Consider the following 5,449-nt stretch of genomic DNA (forward strand, 5'->3'; position numbering starts at 1 on the left):
TTTGGTAGTAAAAATAAATCATTTTATATGGAAAAATATGTATGTGTTTTATGTGTTTCAGCATCCAAGATTCCTGGATGGTTTCGGAACCAGAGGACAGCTGTGGGCAAGCTCTACAAGAAAAAAGTAGGCAGGAGGCTTCCAAGCTCTTTAAGCATCAGAAGTGGCAGGAGAGTAGTTTCTCCTTCCTGAGGGAGGCAATAGAGCCTCGTACATACAGCAGGAAGAGGCAGGGGTCCGAGAAGTGGGGATGCAGTGAATGGCAGTTGTTGGAACTGTGGGGGAAGGGGGCACCTCCGAGCTCTATGCCCCTCCATCGAGCAGCGGCGGTGTTTTGGATGCCATGCCACAGACCACCTACTGAAATGCTGTTCCAAAAACGCCGTCGGCTCAGGGGATCACGTTCCCCCTGCACCAACAAGAGGAAGGGGAAAACGCCACGGGACGGGGGCCAAGGGTCCTTCAGGCCGTCTGTCCGAACCGCCAGGACCAAAGACAGAAGAGCAAAGGAGTCAAACGTCACCCCCCAGTGTGACGTCAGGGGAGGCCAGTCAGTACCCCGGCCAGCAGTAAGGGATACCACCGGGCCAGCGAGCGTGACTTCCCCGGGAGTGCCAGAGGGGGTTCGGGAGGTAGAGCAGCCGCCTCCCACCGCCGCTCCCACACATGCAAGTAGGAATGCGGTCCCCGTTCTTAGAGTAGAGCTTGGATCGGGTGTACAACGCGCTCTGCTTGATTCCAGGGCCAACGTATCCCTTATGGAAGAACATTTGGCAACGGATGCCATACAAACATCGAAGGAGTGCCTGGTGTTGAACACGGCTGGGGGTCACAAACTGATGACCCCACGTATTGTTAGACAGAGATTCATCCTTCAAGGTCGAGAAGTGACCTATGCCTTCTATGTCATTCCGACATTAAATATGGCGGATATTCCCATTATCCTGGGAATCGATTTCATCAAGGAGAAACAAGTGACAAAACGGGGCCCCGATGGGGAGGGGCTGGAAGTGAGGTGGAAAGTGGGACCAGGAGAAGAGACAGAGATACCCGTTATGGGGGAAACCCGGCCTCGAGTTAGGGTCGCCCTTACTGCTAAGGGGATAGCAGGGGCGGTTCCTGCCGGGCCAGAGGCAGGTGAATCAATTCCCCCCTCCTCCCTCTACTCCCTATCAGTGGCACCCGCACCAGAAATGTGCGAAGGCGACCTCGAATACGTAAAACCACATCAAAAGTGGCAGGATTTCATGTCTCCAGGGGTCACCACTGTTAGTGAAGGAAAGGTTGAAATTCCCTTTATAAATGTAAGTACCCAGTGGTTCCACTTAGGCACTGAGTCGGTCTGCGACCTTGAGTTATGTTCATTTGTGACAGGCGAACAGACACTGGCGACCTTGTCTTTCCATGGTCAAGGTCCCGGTGGGGACAGGCTGAGAAAGCTCCGTCAAACAGCTATTGGAGCGACCCCAATTAATTATTATAAGAGAGTTGGAGATATTGTAGAGAATTTTGAGGACGTAATTGCAGTTGGAGATGAAACCCCAGGGAGAATTACTAAGTTTCCATTTAACATCGAGACTGGCAGTCACCCCCCAATTCGTTCTAAACCTTATAGGACTCACGTCTGTCATGTAGAGGCAATTGAAAGAGAAATAAATAAATTAAAAGAGCAAGGAACGATTCGAGAAAGCGAGTCCCCCTGGGCTTCTCCAATTGTGATGGTTCGTAAGAAGGATGGTTTTTTTCGATTATGCGTAGATTATAGGAGGATAAATGCTGTTACCAAGAATAATGCATACCCTTTGCCCTCTATCAAGGAACTGTTACTTAAAGTCAGGGAAAGCAGGTTTTTTTTTCTACTTTAGATTTAAAGTCCGGGTATCACCAAATTCCCTTAGATGACGAAAGTAAAGAAAAAATGGCCTTTATAGCAAATGATCAATAGCTTGAGTATAATTATCTCCCTTTCAGATTAAAGAATGCTCCTGCCCATTTTTCTCGTGTGATGATGTCTGTATTAGCTTCATTATTGGGACATAGTGTTTTTGTCTATTTGGATGATATAATTGTAATTGGGGCTACGGCAGACGAGCATGAAAAAAATCTTATACAAGTGTTAGAAGACTTGAGACGTCAGGGGATGAAGGTTAATTTAGACAAATGTAAATTTTTTCAACAAGAAGTAGAATTTTTGGGGCACATAGTAACACCCGAAGGCCTAAGGCCTTGTGCCGATAAAGTAGCTGCAATCAGGGAATTTCCAGAGCCAAAAAACGCTAAGGAAGTAGCCAGTTTTCTCGGGCTCGCTGGCTCTTACCGTAATTTTATACAGAACTTCGGTCACATAGCACGACCGCTAGATTCATTGAGGAAGCGGCCCGAATTTCAGTGGGGAGAAAGAGAAAGAACTGCGTTTCAGACATTAAAGAATGCACTCATGAGCGACGAACTTTTGGCTTATCCAAGGTTCGATCGGCCGTTTTTGGTAACGACCGACGCGAGTCAGATCGCGATCGGCGGAGTCATTTCTCAGGTTGATGATGAAGGGAATGAGAGGCCTATTTGTTTCGCTTCACGGGCTTTAAAGGGACCAGAGGTTAGGTACAGTACCTTCGATAGAGAGGCATTGGCAATTCTATGGATGCTGGAGAGACACCGCTACTTCTTGCTTGGGCATAAAATTAAAATAAATACAGATCATCGGCCATTGCGAGACTTGTTTAAAAAAAGGGGAATTAAATACTCGGAAGCTCGGTGGATTGAGCGGTTGTTAGAGTTTGATATTGTAAATTTCGAGCATATTGCGGGGAAGTCAAATAAAGTAGCAGACGCTCTCTCCAAGACCGCCATAGCGGCTGTAACAACTAGGTCGGCAAGGCGGAAGGGAAAACAACAGGAGAGTTCGGGGTCAAATACACCTGTGGGAGGAGCGCATAGAAAACGGGAAGAACTTGGCTACTCTAGTGTGAGAGACCGAGAGGACGAGAACTGTCCGGAGAATGTGGATGTTGGGAGTTCCACGGGGGGAACTCAGAGAGAATGCCCCGGGAATGAGTGTGTGATCGATTTGTGTGGCTGGAGTGTGGGTGAGCTTGTTGCTGGACAAAAATCCGAACCTTGGATCGAACAGGTCAAGAGGTGCGTGAGAGTTGCCAGTAGCAAACTCCCGGATTTCTTGCACATGCGAAGAGATGAGTTCTTCATCGAAGACGATATCCTATTTTATAAGTATGAGAAGAGACCGGGAGATATCCGATCTCGCGTTGTTCTCCCTTCCTCTTTGATAGAGAAAGCCATCCATGTAATTCATGTAAGTCCTTACACAGGACATGTAGGTATAGAGAGGTCCTTGAGAAGGGCCAGAGAGTTATTTTTTTGGTTAGGGATGAAAAAAGACATTGTTAGGTTTATTAATAAGTGTCATGTGTGTAACACTATGCGGAACCACAACCATGTGATCCCGAAGGCCAGAACATGGTCAATAGTGCCTGATAAGTTTAATAGAGTGCATATGGACGTCTTGGGTCCATTCCCCCCGGGTGACGGGCAGTTTAAGTACGTGTGAGTGTTTGTAGATGCATTTACACGCTTCACAAACACGTATGCAATGGTGGACAAAACCGCAGTGTCGGTTGCGAATGCGTTGTGCTCCTTCATAGTGAGGTACGGATGTCCACGTACATTGATAAGTGACAATGGTAGAGAGTTTGTGAATGAAGTGTGCAAGGGGGTAACCCAGATCATGAAAATAGATCATTTCCCGATCGCCTCTTATCGGCCATCAGCAAATGGGCTCGTCGAGTCCCATAACCGAGAGGTGACAAATATTTTAAGGTATCTTGTGGGGGACAATCCAAACCAGTGGGTGGAAATGTTGCCGTGGGCGGAGTTCGCCCTAAATACGGCATATAATGGCTCTATTAGGGATACACCATTTTTTATGCTTTTTGCGCAGGACCCTGTGTTGCCGTATACCGTTGTCATGGACCCCCACACCCTGCCATTATACAACACAGAACAATATCGGGTGATGATGTGTAATTTGGCTCGGAGAGTGTTTCAGATAACCCAAAAGTACTTGCTGAGGGCCAATGAGAAGTATCAGACGAAATACGATCAGCGTTTCCGAACGCGCACGTCTGATATACAGATAGGGGAAAGAATCTATCTAAAAAGGTTGCAACCGAGGAAGCATAAACTGGAAGCCGCATATGTTGGACCGTATCGTGTAAAAGAAATTAAAGCCGATACGGCGGTCATCCAACACATCCGGACCGGGACCAAAGGCGAGTATCACCTTTCGCATATGCGTCCGGTCCGAGAGAACAACTTGGTGTGGTATTTGAATAAGCCGGTGCCACCTTACCTCGGGCTACATGGCTACTTGGGGGAGGAAGGTGAGGAGGAGGCCCGAGCAAGTGCCAGTGCCGTACTTAGGGCACGAGAGGGTGCGAGAGGACATGGGCCTTGAGATAATGTCTACCACGAGGTGATTGAGGTCATAAAAATCACGTTTCTTTTACGTATGTTCATTCCAAGTGTTTTGTGAAAAGATGAATTAAATTTTGTTTCGTTTTTTTTGGTTTTGTTCTAAGCATATCACGAGTATGTCATTCATCATACTGAGAAATTTCTGTTGCGTTTGTGTTTATGTTGAAATTAATTCAAATTTCGTTATTTTGTGTTGATACCAATTTTGCTATTACCAATGGTTTTATGTGTGTTTTTTCATTTTGTTGTACTGTATTTGAAAAAAATTTCCTTTGTCTCTGGGGAGGTTTTCGGTGCTATTACAGGTAATTGCTAATCATGGGTTGAAAATTGAACATCATTACTTATGTTTTTGTTTTCAGGAGAAATAATATTGCTCGGTTATTAATAAGTATTTTTCTTTTTTATTATTATTCACTGTTTGAATTTGCTCCTTGTTGCAGTGTCACGGATGTGTTAGAAATGGTTTTCTTATAATGGTAAAAGTATCAAAGAGTGCTGGGATTGTAAGTTATTCATTTTGATTTCTCTTAATTTTTATCAGTTTCTTTATTTTGTGTATGTAATGATTTGTCGGTTCATATAAAAATTTTATTGCATTGAAGGAACTGTTGGTAAAATGTTATTATTTTTAAGATTTTGTGCTCCAAATTTCGGTGATGATGTATTAAAACCTGATTTTGTGTTTCTGTATGATCTATTGTGGGCGTGATATTCATCTTTGTGTAACTTGCAATTGTAACACACCAACCGGCCCTTTGATTTTGATTTTAATTTTAATTTTAATTTTAGTTTTTGCATGCTCCCGAAGAGGATGGTACTCAACGGCAACGTCTAGTGGGAAAGAAAGTTGTGGTTCAGTGAAAAAATATGAAAAGAAAAGTTTCATAAAAAAAGGGAAAAAAAAAATTTGTTTTGAGTAAAAAAAAAATGATAAGTGTGAATTTTACGGGACGTA

The sequence above is a fragment of the Palaemon carinicauda genome, chromosome 23, assembly GCF_036898095.1.
Source record: "Palaemon carinicauda isolate YSFRI2023 chromosome 23, ASM3689809v2, whole genome shotgun sequence".
In the NCBI taxonomy this organism is placed as follows: domain Eukaryota; kingdom Metazoa; phylum Arthropoda; class Malacostraca; order Decapoda; family Palaemonidae; genus Palaemon; species Palaemon carinicauda.